Below are 1,845 nucleotides of genomic sequence, written 5' to 3'. Positions count from 1 at the left end.
AGTGGGTGGTGTATGGATCCTATTAACAAGTGCTTGAGGGATGCCAAGATGTAGAAGGGCTCTATCCATGATGTTGACCTTATGGGCAACTTAACTAGGATTCCAAAAGTTCAATAGCTCTTCAAGATACAGTATTGTAAGGAGCTCTACAATGTTTAGCTTGGGGTGGATTAGCCAATGAACCATTCATAGTTCATAGCTACCCAATCACAACAACTTGATTCAAACTAAATAGAATGAAACTAGCAATAGAGAGACATTTCCAACTTGAAGCTTCCATCATTGCAAAGTTTGTACCATGCAATGCTCAAAGAGATAGAGCTCAATGGGATGAGAAGATGTTCTGAAGAGTGAGAGGTTGTTGCCCTTTTATACTTACGTTCTAACAAATTCAGCTCATGTGGGATTAATCGAAAGACACTAGGTTCAATGCTAAACAAATAAAGACTATACTAGATTCAATAATATTTAATAATATTTAATTTAAGACCTTGGATGGTTCCATTGTTGGGATTATCCCAAACTTTTAGTCCAATAAGTCAAAGTAAGATTTTCCAATCTTCCAAATTCTTGTGTTTGGTGGAACAACATAGAATGTAAATACAAAATATATATTTTCTTCAATAAAAAGGGAGAATGGGCAATAAACAAAAATAAGGTTTTTGATTTTAGCATGCATTACACAAAAGGTACTAGTCAAGGACTTCAATGGCTACCATTCCACACTTCTTGATGGAACCACATTTGCACAGACTAAAACTTACTCTGCAATCTCTAAAATAACCATCTATCTAAAGTAAAAAGTTCTACAATCTAAAGATAATGTTATTGAAAAGTAAATTTCATTGCCTTACAATGAGTTGTGAATTGTTGATGTTTACACATATTGGATCCTTTGTAGTGAAATCTCATGTTTTCTCTTTTCTGTTTATTAATCTTTTGAAGATCTTTACAAGATAGAAGCATTGTTATCCAATCTTATAGCTTCTATGTTGATGAATACTACATCTAATCCTCTCTTGTATTGTAGCATGTACATGCCTATATGGAGCTAGATTCCTATAGTGGGGGGGCAAGATGTGCTCCACTAGGACGGTGAGGAGCCAGAAGGCATCTTCCTCACTGTGCTGGGTCACCAAGAGCAGCGTGGCCGCGAGGAAGTTGAGGCCCTGGCAGTAGCGCACCTCGGAGTTGCGCAGGGCATAGGCGGTGAGGACGTTCTCGAGGGCGAGGCAGCCCTCCTCGCTCTGAAACCAGGTGTGAGAGGGGAATGTGCGTGGGATGTCGAGGGCAATCTGCCGCAGCGCCCCCTGCACGCCTGGCGCTGCTGCTGCGGACGGGCTATTGCGACACAGCCATAGGAGGTCGCTGTAGTAGGTGGTGGGCGCGCGGGAGCGTGCACGCTGGGCTCCGGAGAGGGCAAGCCACACACGGGCTCGAGAGGAGGGGGGCACACCCTGTGTGCGGATGATCTCCCTCACAAATACGGCCGGCACATCACCTGCACGGCCCGCGGTGGTGGTGGTGGTGCCGGAGCAAGAAGATGACTTGCCTCCTGACCTTTGGCCTGCTGCTGCTGCGACGACGTCAAACCAGTCCTCTCCGTGCCGAGAGGCCATGGCCTGCCAGAACTGCTCCTTTGCATCCTCCATCATCATAAGAAAATGTATAGCTGCAATGCCAAGCAGTCTGTCTGTGTGTGTGCCTGGTACAACAAGCTGCTTGTAGAGCTTCTTCTTCTTCTTGTTGCTCAGCGCTCGAACGTGCCGCCGCAGCCTCGTACGTATGGAAATGCAAGATTTGTTGATTCAGAAGAAGCTGGAAGAAACAAGCGAAGCCGGAAAT

This window comes from Lygodium microphyllum, unplaced genomic scaffold (assembly GCF_053477565.2).
Source record: "Lygodium microphyllum isolate KBCC unplaced genomic scaffold, Lygodium_microphyllum_v1.1.10 scaffold_90, whole genome shotgun sequence".
Taxonomy (NCBI): Eukaryota; Viridiplantae; Streptophyta; class Polypodiopsida; order Schizaeales; family Lygodiaceae; genus Lygodium; species Lygodium microphyllum.
Note: the sequence above shows the minus strand (reverse complement) of the source record.